The sequence below is a fragment of the Protopterus annectens genome, chromosome 1.part2 (assembly GCF_019279795.1).
Source record: "Protopterus annectens isolate FY-2018-M chromosome 1.part2, PAN1.0, whole genome shotgun sequence".
Lineage (NCBI taxonomy): Eukaryota > Metazoa > Chordata > Ceratodontiformes > Protopteridae > Protopterus > Protopterus annectens.
In genome coordinates, this window is record NC_056727.1 from 727,823,996 (window position 1) to 727,836,679 (window position 12,684).

The window sequence follows — 12,684 nt, forward strand, 5'->3', positions numbered from 1 at the left end:
ACAAAAACTGGCAAATATGCTACTTGTAATTCATGTGTGACTGTGGAAAATGGCAGTTGTGGACACCCAGTACTCCGATACTAGGGACACATAAGCGGACACTTAGCCTGGTACTGCAGCTAGCAGAAACTACTCAGACAGAAGAAATTATGGACACAAGGACAGAACGAGACCTAAGTTATACAATGGGATTAGCTGAACAGCTCTGCCACTAAACACTGACACTGTACTTGCAGATAGGAATATTGGAGTTTTCATTTTATGAAATATGAGCATATATACAAAGCAATATTCCAGATTAAAGACACAATAATGTTAAAGTTCTAACCTAATTAGAATATGTATTTATATGCTTTGTTTGTTTTGGCTTTATAATTTCCCCCTGTGACCATTGATTTTTCATCCCGTTTTCCCATTTTTCCTACTTTCCAACATTCAGTGATGCCAAGTGAGGGAAGTGAGATATAGGCACCAAGTCACATCCACTAAGAAGATAGGATATTTTCTCTTGTTTGCAATGGTCTCCTCCTGCTGGCTCTCAGACAAGATATAATGCTTGCTATGCAGACTCTAAGTAGATGTGTGCCTTTACACACCTATTACTCCTATCTTCAGTGATCCATTGCTCGGCAGGCTTATGCCGTCATGTACCCCTTCCTGTGCATAGAGTACATATGCAGTCTGAATCATAGGAGTTACTCCTAGAGCAGGATTGGGATTAATACATCCCCATGGAATGTTACAAAAGCACCAGATACTCCCTCTGTTCCATCTCTCTCTCTAGCCAGCAATGTTAGTACTGGGATTACTAATCGATCCTGTGTTGCCTGGAGTGTAGTTAAGCCTCTATCATTATAAGCCACAGAGCTGGCATGAAAATATATTTGCATGTTAAGATTATACAGAAGATTATAAAGCTGTGCATTGGCATATAAAATGTATAGCCCTTTGGTATTTCATTGGATGTGATGGCTTTACTGTTGTTCATCCATGATGATGAAATTTTGATTACTATAGTATGAACTCCTGGACTTTTCATGCTATTGCTGGAAGTTTTTAACAAGTGATGACATGCTCCATTTCACCTAAAAATATTTTGCCAAGGCAGTTAACCTGCTGCATTAATTATGGACGTCATTATGGCTAATGAGGTATGAAATGTTTCTTTATGAACTCCACCAGTAAAGTGCTAGAGTGCTTAGCGAAAAAATAGCCTGGGGTGCTTTACTGCAGCCAATGTGTGAAAAAGATTTTTTTATTCTCAAGTGGCTGCAGGTGTGCAATGAATGTGAGCAGAGATTTCATTAGGCATGCAAGGCCAGACAAGCACTCAGCTGAGTGGAAACAGTGCTTCTGAACAAAGTTAAGATGCTGAAATGAAGCTGACATGTAGTGAATATGTCTCTTCCATTCTCAAGCCAGTGTTTAAAAGACAGTCCGTGCTTGTGTCACATGATTAACTAGCTCACATGTATTACAAGTGTTTGTTAGTCAGTGCCTGCTATCTCTGCAATGGGGAAGCCAATCACAGAAGAATTAGCTATATTTGTTCAAACCTAGAAAAAAGTTTAAGGTAGCAATATTTTCTCAGTGGTGGCATTTTTCACTAACATGGCATATGCATTTTACACTAACAATGTTCTTCTATTTTTTTAATTATTTTATTATTTATGGAGTGGTGAACCATTACTTTATAATCCTGTTGGTGTCAAAACATATTTTATGTCCTATCATTTTATACCAAACTTTTGTAACTTTGCTCTTTGCATTAATTTACTAACTTATCAGTCCTTCCTTATCCCTTCTTTGGGATATATTTTACTTGAGCACCTTTTTAAAAAGTCAAAATTCACTGGGTTGAGACCATATGATCGACATTTTAAAAAGTCAGACTAATTGTACTGAGATTGTAGCACAATGGGGATTGGGGAATGTGCCCTTTTCACCACTGTAGTGCAGTCTCTGAGCTAGTATACATAATTAGCATGGGGTGTGGGAAGTGCACATTTTGACATTTTAAGAAGTCAGTCAAGTAAAATAGACCCCCTTCTGTGATATCATGCAAGGGTATATAGAGCAAGTGTATTCCGAGGAAAGGAAATTAGGCACTGCGTACTTGTGACTGAGCGACTGTGCTGCCATAACTTGTACTAAAGTTTGTTTTCACAGTACTTTCTTCAGAATATTTTTATTAGAAATGATCATAACAAATTTAAAAGAAACAGCCAAAGTAATCTAAGTAATGTTTTACTATGTGTACCTGCCATACCCCTACATACTTAAGTTTGTTATTATCATTACTACCATTATCCCAACAATATTCTCCCCCCCCACACACACTTTGAAGTTCATTGCATCTGGTACTCTGTCATTCATTGCCACAGGAATATCATATAAATGGTCAGTAAGCTCATACAACTATAGGCCAGTAACATATGCCTCTGTGTATGTTTCTTACATAAGCATGAAGGATTAAGTATTTATTTATTTATTTATTTTATTTAACATTTGTTAACCGGGCTAGTCCAGCTGGATATATTTCCATTTTCAGCAGAGGCCCGAGGAGAAAAGCTCCAATTGTAAAACATACCACCACCACACCAAAAGGTTTAAAATAGAGAAAAAGATATTAGCTATAAATTCTAGGAAGACAAAAGTACATACTAAACTAGATACATCATACATTTACAGAACATTTTACAGCATGTAAGTCTAGGGCAATCCCAAGACACTATTAGAAAAATACCTTTAAAACTTTGGTAAATCTAGTTTATGCAGACAGTTACTTTTCCTAAGGATTATATGCTAGACATATTATTAGAAAAAAAAAAGGAAGGGAGAGAAAAAAAGGAGGGTATATTAATTAAGAGGCAGGGAATACTACCAACAGGGTACATTGATATCTCAGCAGACAAGAATATAATTGTTGTCAAGTAGTAGAGATTACTTAAGTACCTTCTAATTTAGGGGAGAATATAGGAAAGAAAATAGGATAGTGGGAGGCCAAGAAATGACAATGAGAAATCCAGAGGATCAGTCTGGGTAACAGCAAGGGCATAGCCAGTGATTTTTAAGGTATGCCTTAAGACTTTGCTAGAAGAGAGAGAGGGATGGAAGTGTGGTAAGGTCAGAGGGCAAGAGGTTCCATTGTTTTCCCACGGTATTTGAGAATAGTGAGTCCCCAGCTAAGTTGTTTGACTTGGTGGTCCTAGTAAGTAGTTTATTGGAGGAGCGTAAGGACTCAAGATTCCTATAGGGTGATATAAGGTTGTTTAGTACTGGTGTATTATTAGGTTGATAAAAAAAATTTATGAGTGATGGTAAGTTGGGAAAGTATCAGAAGGTTTTTTAGTTCCAGCCAGTCTAGTCGATGAAGGTTATGACAATGGTGAGTTCTATATGGGTTTCCAGTGGCAAATCTAGCAATACTATTATAGGAGTTGGATAGTTTGGTAAGATTACTTTTTTTAGATTAGTATATATGGGAGCTGCATACAGCAGAGTTGAAATTAGGTGGGAGTGGGCAATAGTCTTTCTGGCAGTTGGAGTCAAGAAAGGTTTTATCCTATATAGGGAGCCCAGTTTTTTATTAACAGATTTAATGGTGTTATTAATGTGAATGTCAAAGGTGAGATTATTATCAATTGTAATTCCTAATAGTTTGGTGTAAAAGTCTGGGGATATAAGGGTACCATTGCTAGATTGAATGGAGGTAATGAGGAAGTAAGAAGATAGCACTGCATGCCTGGAAATCAAACTTTTAAAGTACAACTTTAACAGCTATGTATGTTTCCTGGGCTATCTACTGGCACCATTCTGGGGAGGGAGAGATATGATGCAATTTTATATCAGTGAAGGGTAAATTAAATGATAAATCATTCCCATATTCCTCATCATTGCCAACCAAATTTAGTTAAAACCAAAATTCATTACCCCATCAGGTGTCATCTTGTAGCATCTTTCAGGCTAGTTAGTCTGACTGACTGCCTTGCTGACTTCATCTTTGTCAGCATAGCTGGTGGCCATGCTGACTTCATCCTTAAGGGGATACATAAGAAGGAACAGCATGACCTAACCCTCTGCATGATATTAAAGGAGAAATGTCACAAAAGAGGGCTTAGGCAAATTAAGATATAATTAGAGTTTTCAAAATGATTTGATTTAAGGTTCAGAGTTGTTTCACAGAGTAAAATGGACACTGTGTTTCAGAAGATTAATTTTTTCCAGCCACAGATGCAGGGCAACATATTTGAACATAAGAAAAATAATTATTCTAAACATTTTGAAAAGCGTAACGTCACTGCAGGTTCAAGGGTTGATTTTCAGCAGCTTCACTAGCCAACATAACTTTTTCAAACAATTAGCAATTTCAGTTTTAAAGTGACTAATATTAACTAAAACAAAGTAGAAACCTGATATCTGGCACCCTGTTGGAAGGGGCTATGCTGAGTCAGGCTCTGCAATCAAAGACAGAAGAAATTTTGATGAGATTCCTAATTCAATAATGTGTCACTTGATAGGTTGTATCTGTATGGAATATAGGTATATATTACTTAAACTTGGCATAGGTTTCCTACAGGGCTTTTTATAGATGGTTACTAGGCATGGAGTCCAGGAGACCATTGAGAATCCTCATTCAGTTTTTCTATTTTCTTTTTGCACTGTCTGGTAAGTGACTTACACACTGCTATACAGTATGCAAATGGACTACAGGAAGCAGCTTGTTAACATTTCATAGCCTTAATCCTTTGCAATAACTGCCAAACTGTAAAGCATATTCTCTCAAAGCAACTTGAAGATTTCATATGTCCTTTATAGGATTAGTTTCCTGTACATCTCCAGAATTTCCTTCCTTGTGAAATTATTGTTTGAGATTGTGGAGCAGTAAACGAATGTTACAAAACATTATGAATTCTTTGAACATGCGTTGGACTGACTCAGTAAGTCATAATGTCTGCCTCCTTTGTATTGAAGTTATGAAACATATGGAAACGTTACAGATCCAAAGAAATGTTCAGGGCTTCTGGTATGTGTCTTAACTGCATACTGATAACTTTGGAGTAACTGCAAAGACAATTATGCATGAAGCTGTTTGTCATCTGATGTGTATCATCAATGTGAGCCTGTCATTATTCTACTGTTGTGTGACATATGAAAGCCTTGCATTGGTAATTTCTCCCTAGATTATGATACATTCAGAATATGAAGGCCGGGCTCTAGTGTGATGTCACATGGACTTCCAGTGCCTGTAATGATACTTGTGAAGGTGACTTCCTTAATTAGAGCTTGGCATCTCTTGTTTCTCCATAGCAGTTAGTTCCTCTACCTGCTTTTGAGCTTTTTTTGGTGCTTGGAACTTTTTTTTTTATAGCTCCACATCACTAAGTGTATCATCCATATCATAACTCTGTTAACCACAGTGTACACCCCTAGGAAGAGAAACCATATTGGTTGACCTTCTGGTTTGTATTCAGTAGACTCAAACATCTGTCAGCTGTCTATTACAGTTAGTTCCCGCACTTGTGCTACGACATTTGCTAGAGCAGGGACTTTCTTGTGTATGTCCACTAACATCTGCTTGAACCATATCAGAACCCTTTTGTCCACTTCCCTCTTAGAGTAAGAAATATTAAGGTGCAGCTTACCTTCAAATTATGAAGGAAGGAGACAAGACCTTACAGCCCATCATGACATGAAGATTTTGGAAGTACTTACAGATATTTAAGGAAAAACTGTCAACAAGTTATACCTAGTTCTGATAAAGTCAATTCTCTTCTTTAGTAACAGGATCTTAGCAAACCATCCCATTTTTTGGGGAGGGGTGCAAACATTGCCCATGAACACACAACAATACTATCAAAAAGATGTCCCACCCTTACATTTTCATCCTGTCTATGTTGATAGTGTTAAATCAAATGACAAAGGTCACAAATGGCTCTGGTAAATTTGCTTCACATCCAGGAACCCTGTTTATCACAAAAAAATGTGTCCTAGAACAAACAAGTATAAAAACCACAACAGAGATGAAAGAAGGTAGCTGTCCCCAGTGTTAAGGTAGATGACTGACACCACTTCCTTATTATCTGTGAAAAATGAAAAATAAAATTAAAACAACACTTAAACATTACAATATTAAGCAACAGTAATAAACAGTCCAAAACTTCATATGTTAATTCCTCTTCTATGAAGGCATTAAATAAACAAAACTCAAACAGGCTCAGTTACCAGAATAATTCAGATTTAATTCATGATAAGTGCTTTTGTCCACCAATTGGACTTCATCAGGTCAACTTTTTAATAACAGTTTTAACCTACGGAAAATTAATATATACATAAAAAGCACAGAGCATCATAAATCATGACTGACAATCTCATACATACTAATGAGTCCAGCCTACAACAAAAACTAGCCTGATGTAATACAAGTCATTTTTTTGCAATCCAAACTAAAATAAGAAACAGAGCACTAATATAACAAAGTCCCAATAAACGGAAGTGCAGAACTCGTAATTAACCCCTAGTCTGTCAACAGACAGGAACAAAATATCACAAAACTCCCTTCACTAAAGGCTATTTTGCACCAAGGTGACAGCAAGATCCTTCCAGGAGGAGTGATAAAATAAATCCATAAAATCAGTCATACACTAAAAATAGGGAAAAATAAGCAATAACGTGTGGAAAAAATGCAGATGACTATGCATATGTATATGTTGCAAAAGAACAGAAAACAAGCAAAGCCATCAAAAATACAGGTATAAAATATCCAAGAAAAGTGAAAAAAAAGGAGCAAACACGTCATCTGAAAACCATTAATAAAATAATTTGTACTTTAGTTTCCTAAGCTGAATAATGCATTTAATTGAACAAGCAAAAATAAGTCCAGACAGATAGTAGGCATTAAAGGACAATGGGATACCATTATTAAATGTTCAACTTCTCTGTCTTTTTTCTCCCTATTTACTGTCCCTGCTATGAATAAACAATAATATAGCATTTAAAATATTTTAAATTGAATGTTTCTCTCTACTAAAACAGTACCTTACTGTACTGTGTTGGTTTCACTTTCAAAAAACTTTTGTCCCACCCTGGAAAAGTGTCCAATTCACTGATGTCATCAAGGCCACTGGATACAGGTAGTTTTCTGGCCATTTCCCTCCCCAAACTGACATCACCACTACTGTCTTAAAAACCCACCCATGCTGTGATGTCACAGCTGCCTGGTCCTTTCCCTACCCATACAGAAAGTAATGGCTAGAACAAGGAAAGAGTACATGAGTGAAGTCTTCTGCTATGAGATGTCAATCACAGCAGGTAATAGCTCAAATTACCCTTAGCACTTTGACAGCTAGGGACGTTAGGTGCGAAGTGGGATGGGAGATGAGTTAAATTCCTTTCCTTTGCAGCTAATAACCACTTTCAAATGTTTTTCTTCATATATCATTGTATTCTCTGGTATTATTTCCTACTACTTGCTATTTTCTATACTACCTGCTATTCCTTTGTTTTATTATTTTGTACTTGGTCATTTACTTGTCTGTATTTTTCAATTGTTATTGTACATTGTCTTATGATTTCTTAAGTAAATGTGGAGCTTTGTTCCCCAGGCCTCTGCTGAAAAAGGACCTGTGTCCAGTTGGACTTTCTCGATAAACAAATGTAAAATAAAAAAAAAAAAAAAAGTAGTACAAATTCAGGCTTCACAAAAGACTGCAGTTTAGCCATTCTAAAAAGAAGCAGCAGTAAAAAAGTACTTTGAAAGTCTGTTCTGTGGCATTTGCACTGTTTGTGTTTTAAGTAGTCATTGAATGGCATGAAATGTTACTTACAACTAACTGACTGAAAGACAGCTGTGTATGCATGTAAAATCAGTGCAGTGACAGGAGCTTTAGGAAAAAGAGGCTTGTGTGATGTAATTTTTTACAGACAAGCACTGCATTATGGGATACCTAGAGGCAGACTAAACAATCAGAATTACTTCAAGCTGCCAGACTCCATGTAGTCAGACTCAGAAATTATGTATAAAAATATTTAAAAAAACTGTAAATAGTCACAGAGTGGTGTTAAAATATAGGAAACACCAAACCATGATGAAATAAACATATTTTCTGAGTCTGTGGGTGCGGTTCTCCTTTAAAGGACCACTATGGGAAGATGATGAAAAAACATATTTTTTTACCTTCCCATGATTTACTGCACCTCTCAAAACTGCCTGCAGTAAAATAAGTATTCATTCTTAATTTTATTTTTTTATCATTATCTTTCCTCATGGGGGCAGACATCGTGATTCCTTTGGAAAGCTAAATCTGTCCCGTAATGCATAGATTGTGAGAATAAATAGCTCTACCATTTGTTGTCAGACTAGACTTCCACTCACTTAGAATGAAACACCTGAAAAAAACAAGCACGTTTGAGAGTCTGCAGCTCATGTGTCATTGACTGGTCTCCACTGAAGTTTACAAATGTTGCTCCTACTGATGCACTACACATTCTCTGAAAGAAGCTTGCAAAAGTGTCAACAAATTAAAGAGATAAAACTTTTCACAAGGAGCAGTTTTGCAAGTTTCAGTTCCTGGACAAGTTACTCCTCCCATCTCCCCTCCTTCAGTGGGCAAGAGTCTCATATTTCCAGCTTGGCTAGTTTCAACTATTTAGCCAACTTTGCATGACAATAGACATCAAACAAATCACAGCCTGATGCGCCACTAAAAATGTTCCCTCATGTGTCTATATTCACTTCTGAATAGATTTCCCAGGAATAAAAAAACTAACAAAAACAAAGCACACTCATCAATCCTGAGTTTAGACCAATCTATTCATCTATTTTTTCAATTGTTCTTTTTTTCACTTTAAAATATTTTATTTGTTTTGATAAATGATTTATTCATACATGAAAAGCAAAATACAAAGTGCTTTTGATTGTATTTATAAGATAAAAGAGAACCATTAAATTGATAACAATGGAAATGTTTAACCATAATAGAGGGAAAATAGAGTAAAACTCCAGAAAGAACAATATAACATCAAAACTTAATAAAAAACTATTTACAGTGGTGCCTATACAAAACAAGTAATAATTTTAACATTAATCTATTAATTTCTTAAAATGTGCATAGTAAAATATTCAATTTGAATTGCATTCTGGCTGCTCACATGTTTATCTTTGCATAGTTATTCTGTTATAGCATAATCCAAACTTACGGTATTTAATGCCAAGCATTACAGCAGTTCTCGGTTTCTTAACAATAACCTTCCAAGCATCTGATGTGACCCAGTACTTTCTATTATTATTCCTTTATGTAGTTTGTCTTAGTTGTATACTTGTAGCATGTCTCTCATCCTCTTAGCAACAGACTCCTGGACAAAACTTCCAAATCAGAAACTTGTACTGAAACAGTACCAGCAGCTGTAGCAGTGATACCATACTCCAAACAGGGCACTCAAACATTGTACTGACAAACGCAGCGAAATGCATATGTCTCAATTAAGCACTGATGAAATCACTAGGGACTACACTGAGCACAATTTTACTCTTAATCTCTCCATTTCATAATGCATAACATTCATACCACACTTACAAAGGCACACCTCCACTCCCCATAAACCCAGCCACCCACACCAACATAATATACCAGCTGACTTTGTGGCCTTTCCACCTCTCTGCAGAGTAATACTGTAATGGCTTTGGCAAATGAAAATGATTGATGGATGTCAGTTAAGGACTCCCATCCCTTCCTATTGGAGACAGTCCACTGCACTTATAGGTTCATTACACAAGTGCCCTCCTCAGCAAGTCAGCAAGCAGGTGTCAGTGCAGATTTGCTTCACACACACACACACACACACACACACACACACACACACACACACACACACACACACACACACACACACACACACACACAAAGATACATGGTTAATGAGGACAAATCTGTTTGTTCAATGCCACCGCACTTGTCTCCAAACTCAGTTTTATGATACCTGCTACCCATCCACTTGTTAGCACTTGTCAGTCTGCAGCTGCAAATCTTGCTGTCCATCCTCTCTCTCCTTTTCCTTGGTTTAATTTCTCTTACTTGTAATTTTGCTTTTACTCATTATTTCTCCTGCCTCCCATATCTACCCCGATTATTGCTTCTAACAAATACTTTTTCTCACTCTTCCTGTCCTCCTCCTTATCCACCATTGAATTTTTCCACTCTGACATTTGCTTTATGACTGAGTAATGAACTGTCATACTTATTACGTCAGCACGTTTTAGTGCTACACAATATTGCATTTATCTTGTTTTAGTCATGAGATGTGTATTATTGTACAAGTCATATGTGCACTAATATTTGTATTTATGTATTTACATTATATTGTAATATGATGTCAATTTTCATCTGTGTATATGTATTTTCTATTTTTTTGTGTGGAGCTTTTCTCCTCAGCCCTCGGCTGAGAATGGATAAAATCTCAGACGCTCTGAAAAGTTCACTACAGAAAACTCAAAAGGCCTATGAGACACAGAAATTACAATAAGTATCTTCAGCAAACTCCAAAACACATAACCGGTTCAATACCCGCTCTGATGCATTCAGCCACATCTCACAGTGTCTCGATGTCAAAGCCCATAAGGCAGACAACCTCACAATCCAGTGTTTTGGTCATAGGAGACTCCATTGTGAGACACTGATGTCCCACCCATCTATCTGAGCAAGGAGAGAGTTATGGTCAGTGTTTATCAGAGGCCAGGATCCATCAAATCATGCATGCATTCAAGTCACTGAACCACAAGCACCAGTATGATTTAGTCATAGTTCATGTGGGCGTAAATGACCTGAAACATACCTCCTTGAAATATATGAAGAGAGATATGATGGAGCTATCCAAGTATTTGTTCCAGGTAGGTATGAGCCTAGCAGTGAGCAGCATTCTACCTTCCCCAAGGCTGATGCCTCAAAACAAAAGGAAAATATTGCCTTTCTGCTTCCTGCAAGCTCTCCTCACTCTGGAGAATACAGATGTCTGTGTAGTTACTGAGACATGGGTCAAACCCATGGAAAGCACACCAGCAGAGCAGGACTATAATGCCTTTCACACATTTAGAACAGCTACTGCACAGCAAGGGGCAAAGGGTGGAGATATTACTATTTACATCACACTTCAGGATGGTCAACCAATATAATTCACCTGAGCTTCTCCATGTGCAAAGCACCATAACCAAAACTGGGACATTGCCTTTTTTAATTTCTCCAAGTCTTTTGGGTTTCTAATATCATGATGGGAGTGGACCCCATTCCCAAGTCAAAGTACGATTAAAGTTCACAAAAGTAGTATTGTTTCACTCTTTGATGTCAGCCAAAAGTGCTATTTGCAGCACTTGCAATGTGCTCAGTAATAACTCCTGCAATTCATATGGTGGTATTGCCCTACCTTACAAAACCAACTTCTACAGTATCACTCCCCAGTCTCCAAAAATGCAGAAGCAGTTTTCGCTAAAATCCACCTTAATCAACATAAGCATCTAAACATGCTTGGAATTTATATACCCCAGGTGATAACCTAACCACCCTAGAATCCATCCTGCACTGGGGTTCCCACTCCCTTCCCCATGAAACCATAGTCTTAGGCAATGTCAATATCAACGGGAAATCTATCCACACTCTAACACCTACCAGCCATATTAACCTTTATAATTTCACCCAACTCATACATGCACCTACTCACATTGATTAGTCTTCCAAAAGAGAATCCATATTAGACTGGATCCTCACAAATCAACCCAATACTGCCCATCAATGTGGTACACTGCCTGACTTCTCAGTGACCACAACCCCACATTTATGCTTTGACACAAACTAAAACCTAATAACCCTCCCTCCACACTACAAACCCGATCCTGGAAAAACTTCCCCACAGCTCAAATCTTAGAAGCCTAAAAACCTGTAACTGGTCTCCCACCAAATACCTCCCATTTGACAATGCAGTCAGATACTTTACCACCACATTTCTAAACATCCTCAACCACCTAGCCCCAATCAAAACAATTACTATATGTAGTAATCCTGCTCCCTGGCTACACAAATCCACTAAAGCCTTACTCAAAGACAGGGACAAAGCCTGGCAAATCTGGCGACAACACAACACACCCACAACTAGGCAAATCTACCTTGAGCTATGAAATAAGCAAAAAAACAAATTAGGTTTGACAAGCAAAATCACTACATCTCCCTACAAAGTAACCATAACTCCAACCCTCAAAAACTTTGGGCTGCAGTGAACAACATCCTCCAGCCTGCCTCAACATACACTGTACAAATTCAGACATAGCCACCGACTTCAACACATACTTTACCACCTCTATACTTAAACTCATAAACAGTACAAACAGTCCCAACCCACCACAAACCCCTAAGGCCCAAAATAACACTACCCCCTTATCTCTCATGCCAGTACCAACCACTATCATTCAAAAATACTTATCCAAACTGAAACCAACCACCCTAGCAGCCAACTATCTTCCCACTGAATACCTTCAACTTGCATCCCAGGCCATAGTTTACCCCATCTCACTACTAATAAATAGATCCATTAATGAAAATACTGTCCCATCCTTGTGGAAGACCTCAATCATCATTCCCCTTCACAAAAGTGGCCCCTCTACTGACCTCTCCAATTAGCGACTCATTGTGATCCTCTCAC